Source organism: Filicampus tigris, chromosome 16 (genome assembly GCF_054856515.1).
Source record: "Filicampus tigris isolate MCC_2025a chromosome 16, RoL_Ftig_1.0, whole genome shotgun sequence".
NCBI lineage: Eukaryota > Metazoa > Chordata > Actinopteri > Syngnathiformes > Syngnathidae > Filicampus > Filicampus tigris.
In genome coordinates, this window is record NC_141232.1 from 9256130 (window position 1) to 9268643 (window position 12514).

Consider the following 12514-nt stretch of genomic DNA (forward strand, 5'->3'; position numbering starts at 1 on the left):
GAGCTTTTCTGCTCGTGTAAACATTTCTCAAACCAAAAAACAGTACTTACAGTCACAGTTCAGCAATGCAATTTTGGAACTTGTAAATGATATAAGGGCTGACTTGTAGCCAGTCACAAGAAGTCACGCCACAGGACCTATGACAAGAGGTTGAACTATAATTATCGGCAACAGGTTTTCTATTAAATCAGCCTGGTTTACATGGAGCCTTGGATTTCAATTAGAATTGGGTTAGAAGCCCAAACTGAATGAAAACGCTCCATATAAACACCTCAGTTGGAATAAACAGACTGAAACTGAAATGAATTTCGTTGGGTTGCACACGGGTGCCATATTCCTCTTAAGAAATAGCTCGAAAGTAATTTTTCATCGAGCAAGCTATCAATTGGAATCTTGTCAAATTTCACTCTGCATGTTTACATCGATCAGCGCACGTCACATCTGTAAAATGGCTGTTCTGATTAAATGTACAGTAGTCACACATGTAAACAGCGGATCGGAATAGATCAACTCACGTTAACAATTTATCTTTGATCTTCAGTCGGAATTATTTCAATGGGTATGACAAAAAGAAGTCTGCATGGAAACATCACTTCAGTAATTGAGCTCTGTACCGCTATCACACCCCTTGCCAACAGCATGGGAGGGAGAGAATGCGCAATTTAGCGCCCGCTGTTTAGGATCTTACGAAATCAGGACCTATAACTGGAATTCTATCCATTTCATTAAAAATGCACACGATGTGTCATCTGCAATGTAGTGCATGAAAGATATGGTCAGACATATTCAATGTTCATTGACACCCATGAACCAAACAAGAAGACAAAACGCAGAAGATTTTCAGGGCATGAACTCACTGTTGGCACACTATCAAAAGCACATGATCCTTTTGTTACTTATTTATCATCTACATATCGTCTCAGCAAGCATTCACGACTGGTGTCAGTCTGCTGTGCGCGCACGTGTGCTCTGCTTTGCCGGTTAGTAATCCATGGATGACCGCAGGCAAAACAGCATCCTAAATTCAATTACCTCAAACTTGGCAGAGAAAACTGTTGAGCAATGACCTTACATAAATGTCAAACTAAATTTATTCGGTTTTATTTTACATAATATTGAAATTTCCCAGAAGACCAAATTCATCACAGCACCCTTTTGTCAAAGAGCCAGTTGTACCTTAGTGGGCAAAATGTCCATGTTGGACTTGATGATCTCTAATCATATGTATATATACATATATATATTTTTTTTTTGTTGCATTTGGCAACCATTGCAGGATGCTGTAGAGGTACGCAGCTGCCGCAAGAAATCAGGCTTTAAATACATGAAATATTAATTGAACTATTACCTTGTTGCACATGCACTTGGGTCTCCTGTTAAATAAAACATAGAATGCCTTAATGCCTTGCTTTATACATTTAAAGTAGATTACTTGCAATGTAATTAAATTAAATTAATTAAACTATTTGAAAAAGAGCCAAAAGCAACTGTTTTGGAAAATGGATAGCCACTTTAAAAATATATATACACACTGTAGACCCACACGACACAAAGATAATCCAGGATATTGAATTATTCATCGCATTAAGAAAAAATGGAAATAAATGTGTCCGACCGTTCAAGTGTTTCAGACTTTGGCCATCATTTATGTCTCTATTTATACACTTTAGGTAATGATGTAATTTACTTAACTTTTCTGGTAAATTTGTTACCCCTGTTGTGCCATTTTGGAACACTATTGTCTTGTAGTTTCAGGTCCAGTTCCAAGTCCTTCATGCACCAAACTGCTGGAGTTGCAGGGGGGGCACCTTGTGTAACATGAAAATCAATTGCTCTTGTCTTAAAGCGCTGTCCCGTTGCAGCTAAACTGCAGCTACAGCAGCAACCATCATTTTGCCGTCTGCCATTGTACCTTTAGGATTTCCTTTAGCCACTAATTGGTCTTTTCTTTGTTTATCCAGCCACATTCAGTGTGGAACTTGGCAAGATGGATTTACAAGATTACAGAGCTGTATTCACACAGCTCCATCTGCCAATATTAACATCTACTATTACTGCTGCTGTTGGAAGGACGTTTCGGGGGGGGGGAGAAAAGGTAAAAAAAAAAAAAAAAAAAGGTAGCCACATGTGATCACGAGAACTTCTTGAATTACTAAATGCATGCACTCGCACATAATTCAGCCTGACTATCTCACACCATCTACAAAGAGCAAGGCTAAAAAAGCCCTTGAAGTTTCCCAAAGGCACATATTAGCCTCCTATATGTCACGCTGCTCTTTGGCATATGAGGCACCGCGGCGGCAGTGACACACGCACATACGTCGGGCCGACTATATGTCGTTCACAAAGCTGCGCCTACTGACATGCACCTAGATTCCATGACAAATATTAAATCCGACTGTTTGTCAATTGTGTTCTCTCCGCCTTTGGGGGCTCGTCTCACACAAAAACGCGCACACAGTTGTGATGACACCAGTCGGCAAAGGGTGAAGGAGTGTTTTAAATGTACACAAACACCATCGCGAGTGCCAAAACGAAAAAGTAGAGCCAATTATCAAAGGGATAATTCACCCGCTGATCTTCAAAGACCAGTACGTCTCTTTTCTCTTCCTCTTCCCATCTCACGCTCTCAAATCATCTGCTGCCTCTACCTCACAATCTAGCCCATTTATTCTGTCTGCTTTGTCTCTTGGTTATAGAGTGATTTGCTATTTGGGTCTTGGTAGGCGTGAGTTTCTATAAGCTTCCCGACAGGCGGAGTTAATAATGCAGCCAGCACTTGTTTGCTTACTCAGTTGAGGTTCTCGACCGAATAAAGAGGATATCACTTTTGTCTTGGCTGTCTGAGTCACTTATTTGTTGTCTTAAGTCTTGCGCTGGATTTACACTACAGGTCTAAGTGCCCAATGCCGATATAATGCCTTTATCTGAGCTCGATTTACATGTAGTGGTAACCGTGAGTTAGATACGATCAGCCTCGTAACTCAATGGTTTTTCAAATGAAATGCTATTAATCCATCCCAGACACCTTCCCCCCCCCCCCCAAAGAAAATCTATAGGCTATGTTTTAAATTTTTTTTTTTTTTTAAATCCCTGTGCGGTACAATAAGTATTTTTTTCTTAAATCTGTTTCTTTTACTGGCAGAGAAATATTTTAGATTCGAAAAATCTTAAGACATAACGCCAAACAAAAATGTCAGAATGAGGATTCTGAGGCATCTCTCCAAGAAAAGTAGATTCGATACATGGAGTGTGATACAATTCAAGGATGGGTCATTTTAAAGTGGAACAATTCAATTAGGTTCGATTTGATACGGCTCAGTTCAAGAGGGAATGGTACAACATAAATGAATTTTTCAGTACTGTAAATCTGACATTTTTCCCCTAAAGAGAATACATATATAGACATCTATCTACAGTATCCTTCTATATAGTATAGACATAAACACATACATAAATATAATATATATATCTGCTGTGTATTTGTCGCACACCACCAGATTATAAACATACTGGCATGTACGTTGGGATGTCAGAGTGCAAGAACACAAAGACCCCAAGTCCTTATAGATAAACTACTGGTATGCTAAATAAATAATGACATTAAATGAGCACCATTTAATACAAAACATTCTGTCTGATTTAACTGGCCTGGACTGACTCTCCCCTCCATTACTTTCAATGAAGGTAACTGAAATTGGAGGCATTTCTCCACTGGGCACCATCAACAATCATTTTATTTAATGGTTTATGCATCTACAATTTAGCATATCCAGTATAAACCATATTTAATGGTCTATGCTTTTGCAGTTTTCTAATTCATTGTGGGTGCGTTGCTTGGGAAGACTCTTATGCGTTATCAATTTGCATATTTACCTTAATGTTAATTCCATATTGTCATCGCGTTGTTGTACTCAATCTCTGGATTTGTGTTGCCGTTATGTTGGCACATGCCTTCACCTTACACTGCCGCGAGCCATATTCAAATTGAGCCGCTTGGGAGCAAAACAAAAACAAACAAAAGAATCAGCCACTTCAACTACGGCACGTTGTGTGAATTCAATCCAAGAGTCTTCCTAATGCAGTATAGGCTACCAGGCAATGCAGGGGGCTACCAGTCACACACACACACACACACACACATATTGTATAAAGGAATATCCCTTTATTCAATATCAGATGTCCTCGTAAACCGAATGAAATTCCAAAACCTGCAGACTTCACTGGACTGGAGAGGAACAACTTGTTTTGTCTGATTGTTTTCAGCCTTGTACAGACAAAGCAAGCAACTAAACAAATTGAGCGTTGGATCCATTTCAATACAGTCCTTAAGCGAATTACATCAGCTGTGGTGTACAAAACTCCTTGACTGCCAAGCATTATTTTCTGTTTTTGCTGAAGCGCTACAAAAAAACCCCCCCAAAAAAACAGAACGTGTAGAAATTGCTCTGCACAGCAACAATGTGTTTCAGTATTTGAGGTTGGACTCATCTTCCTCTCACTATCACTGTCAATCATTGCCTTGCTTCTCTTTTCTGGATTTCACTGTGATGTACCCAAACCCCGCTCCCCCCCCACCCCCCCCCAACACCTGTGTGTGTGCAGACATATTGACATGCTCCACGCTCCATGTGGCCCAGCCATCCCAAAAACACTTAATATGCATCTCAACTCTTCCATGCAAGGCATCCCAAAGACTCTCACCTGTCTTCTTTCTCTTCATCTCATTTTGACAGAGCAGGGGCCATCTTAATAGAATTCATAAGACAAAGAAGGGATTGTTTGGTAAATGAGGCATGTGAGAGTGAGAGGGGTAGGGAGGCGGTCGGCATAGAAATTAATGATTAGCCGTGGCTTGTGATCAGCAAGCATGGACTTGTAGAGCTTTGTGTGTGCGCCTCTTCCAATTAAATGCATCAAAATCGTGAAATTTGAACTGTAAGACTCTAATTACACGAGCACTTCAGTGGAAAGAGGATATTTATTGGTAAGTGTACTATGTATGTTGTATAAAGTGCTTTACAAATATATTAGACCACAAGCCATTTTAAGGTTTACGTCACAACTTCCTTAAACTAAAAACAGTGGTAATTACCAAAACAATTTCAGGAAAAAAAACAGTTGAATGTTATGCTTAGTTAATTTCCGACTTCTTTCTCTCCATGTTCCTTTTAAAAATGGTAAAACAGAGCCCCACTGAAATTGAAAGAGATCGCACTACAGTACACAAGAAACTCAAACCAAGGCCAACAAGTGATATTTATACAAAAATGTAGCCAGACCTACTAACAGACTGACTAATACGGCATCCTTCTGTACTGCATTTCCTAACATTACAAAACCCAACAACTACCACGTGAAACTTGGGGGGGAAAAAAATGAAAAAGGTTTAACGGTAGAAGCTGACAAGTGCCATTTTGCTGCAGCAACAGTCATCTCCATTCAAGGCAATCACAAGCCCATACAGACTCACATCTTCACTAAATCGTCAAACATGTCTGTAGCCATTTTTTTTTAAAGCTAACTCCCCATTATAGTACGTTCAAAATATATTTGCCAGTCAAAATATTTTTACTCCACATTGGCAGCTCCACACTTCCGAATATTTAGTGAAAAGTCATTGCTTGAAAACCATCATCCTCCACCATGCTCCGTGGGCTCTTAAGTGAAGATAAATCTTATAAATTAGAAGACACCTATAGTGGCACACATTTTGCATCACTGCTCCTTGATATGAATAGAAACCTTGCCCTCTGCAGAGCTAATGTTACGTTAGTAATGTACATTATAGATAATTTTACCTTCTCTCGGCTCTTCCGCTCTATTGTGGGTGTCTTTGGCGGGGATGTTTCAACATTGAAGTGCTGTTGTGGTATGAAAGGCCCATGTTCCGATTCCACGTTATGGCGTACGTTCTGCTTTGCAGTCGGAAATGTCATCCTGCTCCTTTAATCAAATACTGTACTGTAAATCCACTTTTTCAGTGTTCTTGTGCGTAGGTAAGGGAAGCACTTTAATACTTGCTTCAACCCTACTGGAGAGTCTTGCATGAGAGCAGAAGAACAATACGACCAAGAGTGAAAGAGAAGGAGAGGCCTAAATACATTAGAGGCTGCTTGTTGATTTGACGCACCTGTGCACCCAGGTGAGTAGAGTGGCTAATGAGGTGGGCGTGGCTGTCTGGCAGAGTGGAGTAGTGGCGAGGTGAATGGAAAGACATTGAGAGCACACAGCTGAACAATTACGGAAGCGTGGAACTGCCAATGTGGAGTAAACATTTTTGACTGGCAAATTTACATTCAAACATTCTAGGCTAAATGCTAAAAACTTTTCTCCCATAATGCAACAGCATATGCGCATACCCTGTGGCATTATGGGAAGAATGCCCCATGGAAATAATACACTGCAGACATAATACTAAATAGTTCAACAATAAACAAAAAAATATTACACTTTTTTGATGGTCCCTTGTGTTTGTATATTAGTTTATTTTTGTAGCGATCTAACTACATGAATTAATAAAGCAACGTAAAACATGCGTATTTGCACAGCTGGGCATTTTACTAAAAATTGAGCATCCGTCAGCAGCCAGGATATCCTTCCGTCGTCCGTCATTTTTCCCGGAGGGAAAAAGTAGTACCCATCTCTAGGCCGGTCCGCCTCTATTTTCAAACTGCCGTCTCTCCCTCTCCCTTTCACTTTGTTTAATATACATTAACTTAGAATAAGAAAAAATAAAAACGATAGCTTTACCCTGGAAACATTCAAATTAAACCTCATTTTAGTCACTGCATCTTTGTTGAAAGTGCATTTGGTGTTATGCCTTTGTGTGTGTTTGTGATGTCCCCGTTGCCGTGTGCTTGTGTTTACAGCTTTATGAGCGACAAGGGGTGATGATTCAGTGCGGCAGGAAAGGTGCGCAGCCGAACACGGTCATCACCATCAGCCATGACAATTGTGTCATAAGTCTGTCGGCTCCCCTACTCGGATCCTTAAAATGCATGTGTGGCATTCAGGAGACAGTTAAAACATGCAAGGAGGAAGCATTAGACGGGTATTAAAGATGAAAAGAGAAACGCAAAAACAAAACAGATGTATAATTCACGTATGTGACATCATGTGCCTTCCGCATAACTGATTAATTTGACTTCAGTCAAGTTCTCAAGACTATTAAGCTACTTTGAAATCTTTTCGCCATATTCCAGAACAAGACTTGGATGAAAACAAAACAACATTGTGACCAATTGCGCGTTATTAGGAACAGTGCTCATTCTGTTGCACTAGCTCAACACCACTGCAAAGTACAACTACAGTAAGAGATTGTTCGATCAAGGCCTCTCTCGCAGTGTCAGTCAAAACAATACATGAATATCTTTGGAAAAGCAGCATTTGACGCAGGTCTTGTATTAGACAATGCGCAAGAGGTGATAATGTTGTGGCTGGTTGGTGTATAAATCGATGCAATTTCAGACTTAAAGAAGCTGTTGGACTGCAGAAAATCAACACAGTGGTGAGCTAATTATTACCACCAGACAAAACATAATAAGTTCCTCTCGCTCTCTTGCCAACACACACACACACACAAAGTGAAAAAAATATGACATTTCATTATTTAACATTTAACAATGACTCAGTGTGTCCAAAGGTTTATACAGGCACTCAACTAATGCACCCCAGTTTTTCCGTTCTCTTAAAATGTCAACACGTATACAGTATGCGCCATATGTAATTCAACCCCTCTGGCATTTTATTTTCTTCTAAAATACCATCAATGTCTTCTTCAACTGATGGTCGCTGTCATGTCATATGACTAAAGCAATTAGTCGTATTCCCTAACTTGAACGACGCGTCATTCTGATCCTTGACTAATGTGTTGTAACACTTTGGAAGAAGGAGCGGGTTTGGAGTGTCACAAGAGGGAGGATATGGTTTCATCTCAAACTTGCCAGAGCGTGGGATTTGACAAGTTGTTAATCACTCAATACTTGCAAAGCCATTTTGACTGAAATAGCATGATGAAATTGAAATGAATAACACGCAGGCACTTTTTAAAAGGTACACATCATTGTCGACTGAAAATTCTGTATTTAAATTCATTATGAGTCCTTTATGTAATTCTTGTCAATTTTGAGGCAAGTCTTCCCATCTTAACAAAAGGTGCTCCCTGCACTGTATAAACACCATGTCCCCACAAAGCCATGCATAAAAGCACACGCACACACACACGCTGTCAGTATCCCACGATCAATCAAATCTATCAACAAATAGACAGAGTGAGGGCTGACATTTACACCCCTGCAGCTCTCAGCTTTGTGTGAACTGTGGACCCGTGTGTGCGTGTGCGTTCGTGTGCGTCATATGTGTGTGTATAGGTGTGTGTTTCTTACCTATCCGGCATGAAAGGAAGGTGGCCCCAAAAACAGACTGACTTTGCCATGAGGCAGGCAGAGAGGGCGAATGAAGCGTTTGAATGACATGACATGCACTGATGATGCTCGATCATAGCGCTACAGCTAACCTTTCACTAAAAGCAACTCAGTCTTTCTGACGGTTTAGCGTTGACACAAAACTGATCAACTTTTCTTCCTGCATTCACAGAGCAGAAGTGGCAGCAAGTGAATAAAAATGAGACATAATCATGCAGGTCAGATTTCATTAGGAGTGATGAGCACCGAGTGTCATCGTTATTACGATGGGAGCGTGACATGTTGAGAAAGGTGGGACAGTTTCTCCCTGTTTTCCAAATTCAGCAATTGGCACGTTTTCTTTCTAATGTTCATTTTATATTTCGTGCAGGGTAGTGTTTCAACTAATTTTACATTACAGTGTTGTTTTGGGAGTAAATGTTTTAGTTTGTGTGTGTCTGATATCCTGTTCCTGACAGTTCCCTGTCTAGGGACACAGCACCATCAGCCTCCAGTTTGTTATTCAAAAAGCTTAATGTTTTTTTGTTTTGTTTTTTTTCATTGGCCGATGGGATTGTTATGATTGAGCCCCATGGACTCCTTCTGGCACCGAATGGCTAAACAAACGCGTCGGGAGCAGGAAAGATTGTCAGATGTTCTGGATTGCTGAAATTTAATTTGTTCAGGTTTCAGTTGTTCAATTTTTCTGTAACAAATCATAATAATAATAATAATAATAATAAATAATTTTCTTGCATATACGGTAGTTTACATATTGTAAAACAACCAATGGAAATGTTTTGTAACATAATGTTATACCTGTAATATGCATCAATTGCGCTGGAAGTTTTTTTTTTGTTCCTGAAAAAGAAAAAAAAGAAAAGAAAATCATACAACATGCAAAACACGTGAGATATGAGGGAGGAAGGAAAAACGGGTAGGGTAATACTTGACCAGATGACCGTATTTGGGTGCCTCCCTCCATTGTGTGATAGTAACCATTTATTGACGAGCATTTCAGGCACTGCTCATTGGATGGTCTATTATACCAGTGATGACAGCAGCCCAGCTGATCACCATCAGTGTGGTTGGTGAAGAAAGAAAAACATATATTACCTACAACGAGGTCACAGTGACGTTTATTATAATAGCCATGTTCTGGTGGGGAATAAAAAAAAAAAAAATCACAAAACGTCAATTCGATGTTGATTTATACATCCCACACAAATGCTAAACAATGTGTTCATGGACTTGCATCACTCTGTCTCGGAAAGGTCACAATTTGTCGTTAAGGGAGGCTATTTGCTCCCATCACTAAGCAGTGAGCAGATAGGGGTTGAACGATGGGATGTGCTGTCCGTCAAAATGACTTAGTGATGGTCGAGCTGGCTTGAATCTGCCTTCCTCGCTGGTGTCTGCAGTGACAGGTAACAAAACTGCCGCGGGAAAGGCGTGCCAAGAGCCCACACGCGTAGCCGTAGCGCGTGTCACAGCGAGAAGGAAAAAGGGAAGCGGATGCATCAACTTGGATTCCGTTCGAATTAAAAGTATTTCCTGCCTGTGTCGGTTGTTAATTTTCATTTCATTTTGACTGTTGTTTTGTAAATTCAGTTACTTTTGATTCGTATTTAGAGTGTGGTTGCTGGTTTTTCACTGTTTTTATTTAATTAACCCTTTCATGCAAAGTGGTCACTACAGTGGACAGCTATTTAAAAGTTGCTTTCGCCTATATTAATTAATCTATTTTTTTTATTTTTATTATTTTTTATTATTTTATTTTTTAATCTACATTTTAAATAATAACATTAAATCATAATTAATGTAGGGGTTACAAATATTTTTTTTTAATTTAGATTAATTAATATAGGCGAAAGCAACTTTTAAATAGCTGTCCACTGTAGTGACCACTATGCATGAAACGGTTAAAAAAGTGTTTTTTTTAGTTTAATTTTAGTATTGTGTAATAAAGTAAAGAAAACTATAATTCTCAAACAACTGTTTGACCATCCTTCTTCTGTACAGTAATATTGAAATAAATATATTTAAAATCAACCCTGAATGTTCATGTATGAAATTAATTGAGAAACACAAAAACGGACTTTTTTGCTTTAGTTTTAGTTTGTTTTATAAACAAAAAATGCAGTTTCAGTTACGGAAATATTTGTTCAATTTCAATTTCGTTTTTTGGGTTGTTTTTCATTAATTAGAATAACCTTGCTGGAGGGACAAATGTTGCATTTAAAATCAAATCTTTGACCATTGCGCTGCTTTGTGTTTCCCAAGGCAACAACCCAGAAGGCGCAACCTTTTCTTGCTGCTGGCTGGATCGTAATTGCTCTGAATCCATCTCAGTCGGTAAGGACTTGCCTTCGAGGGCTCGTCTCAGGGACTGAAGACTGCTTCAACCCAAAAAAACCCATCAGAACTGCTACTGATCCAAGATTGGGTAACTGCCGCTATTTGCCAGTTTGGCTCTGAAGCACAGCTGAGGTGCCCTTGAGCATGGTGCTTAACTCCCAAATTGATCGCTTACTTCCCATCATCGGCTTGTGCATGGATGCATATAGAATATAGGACAGCGTCACATGAATTTTCACCCAAGGGAATGGACGGGAACGGATCTGACTGCACAACAAGCTCCCTCTCATTTCGGCTTCTTCAGTTATGTTTTGCATGAGCAGTATAGCTTGATTTTTTTCTACACTTTCCCATTTATTCAGGCTTGGGGCAGACACTGCAGAACTCCAATGACTGAGTGCGAAGCGAGCCTATAATCCTACGACGACACAATGAATACTACTCCTGCACTACACTGCTTCCCCATATTGAATTATGTCATGCCATTTTGAAACCTTTCATAAGTAACTATGGTATCTTTACAATAGCTCCAAGGTGGAAGTTGATTACTTTCTAAGCAGGATGTCCCTTAGGGGCATTCTGATCTGAATTGAATACTTCCACAACTGCATTCTCTCCCCGAACCTGATGTGATCAAAGGGGTAGATAATTAAGAAAGATGAATGGGGAAATCAACATTAATGAAACTCGGGGTTGGGTGTTTTTCTCAAGGGCGTGTTGATTAATATGGAGGAGAAGCAGGAGTTGGACCAATAGCCCATGTCATGTGACATATCAGTCGCAGAGGCATTACAGAGACAACATCGTAAATGGATGGTGTTAACGCCTGAAATTCATTTCCCCACCCCTTCATCCATCCATCCATCGATTTTCTACTCCACTTATCCAGTTCAGGGTCACGTGGAACGGAATACGGAATGACAAAAGGCGGACTACACCCCGGACTGGTCAGCAGTCAATCACAAGGCACGTATGGAGACAGATAACCATTCACACCCGAATAAATGCCAACTCCACTGTTATAACACCGATTCGCCACTGTTGCAGTTACCACATTATCCATAAAGTCCCGCATCTGCATAACACCAATCTCAATGCTAACATCAATTTCCACACTAATCCAAGAGTATGTTTATTTCCAAAGTCAACCACATTGAAGCGGCAACTATCACTCGCTCATGCTAATCCTTGACATGACCCACAACAAATCCCAACACTCGCATGCTGTGCGGCATGCAATTATCCATCACTGAGATGAAGTGTGATGGGCCACACACTGCGGCTTGTCATCAGAGATTATCTGGAGACGGGTTTCGTAGCCATTGTTGCACCCTGGTGGAAGCACCTGGATTAACTGCAAACTGGAAGAAGGCAACACAAAGGCACAATTGTCGGCGTGCAAACAAGTACACAACCTTTAAACACTGTTCTCTCCTGGCTGAGGGTGGAGGATCTATTTTCACTGTTGCTTGTCTCTTATAAGAGGCCAGTGGAGAAATAGATGTGACATAAATACTAATAGTGGGAAGGCATACCAGGAATAAATGCAAGGGCTTCATCTGTAACAACAAGCGCTCTCTCCAGAGTGAAGTAAGCATGATATAATGATTATATTAAAAACTGCCGGTGCAGGCCTGGTAGAAACAAGCAAGCTGAAAGCAGGAAGAGGAGGACAAGTCTTCTGATGAAACCGAGCGTCTAATGTTGCCAACGACAATAACAGCTGCTTGTCTGTTCAGCAAGTCCAATTA

General features: G+C 40.1%; 1 protein-coding gene across 4 annotated transcripts in view; it reads right to left on the minus strand.

Annotated features, from left to right (window-relative positions):
* cacna1ia (calcium voltage-gated channel subunit alpha1 Ia) overlaps positions 1 to 12514 on the minus strand; it is a 114570-nt gene that overhangs the window by 95443 nt on the left and 6613 nt on the right. Inside the window, exon 1 of one of the 4 annotated variants that reach the window (XM_086054984.1) lies at positions 5802 to 6074. The exons of the other annotated variants lie outside the window; for them this stretch is intronic. The gene's annotated coding sequence lies outside the window, so the exon portion shown is untranslated. Of the gene's footprint in view, positions 1 to 5801; positions 6075 to 12514 lie in introns of those variants that run through there. 4 annotated transcript variants of the gene reach the window in all.